Source organism: Morone saxatilis, unplaced genomic scaffold (assembly GCF_004916995.1).
Source record: "Morone saxatilis isolate NCDOM2014 unplaced genomic scaffold, NCSU_SB_2.0 Contig6, whole genome shotgun sequence".
NCBI classification, from domain to species: Eukaryota; Metazoa; Chordata; class Actinopteri; family Moronidae; genus Morone; species Morone saxatilis.
The window spans coordinates 12,657,482-12,657,687 of NW_023340206.1; the positions used below are offsets into that span (position 1 = coordinate 12,657,482).

The window sequence follows — 206 nt, forward strand, 5'->3', positions numbered from 1 at the left end:
TAAAGAAATAATGGTGAAACAATACAAAACACACCGTCTATTTCCACCTTAAAACATACAAAAATAATCTAAAACGGTTTTAAAATAAAGATTTTGGATCATTTTCTTACTCAGAAGGAGCCAAGCTGCCAGAATAAACTGTGGTTTTTATATCCAAGGATCTGATTACTGATCATATCTGGATATTAGTTTTATTAGTATTATTT

At 28.6% G+C, this 206-nt stretch overlaps 1 protein-coding gene across 2 annotated transcripts in view; it reads right to left on the reverse strand.

Annotated features, from left to right (window-relative positions):
• LOC118339898 (major facilitator superfamily domain-containing protein 6-like) overlaps positions 1 to 206 on the reverse strand; it is an 11,516-nt gene that overhangs the window by 2,478 nt on the left and 8,832 nt on the right. The window lies entirely within an intron of this gene.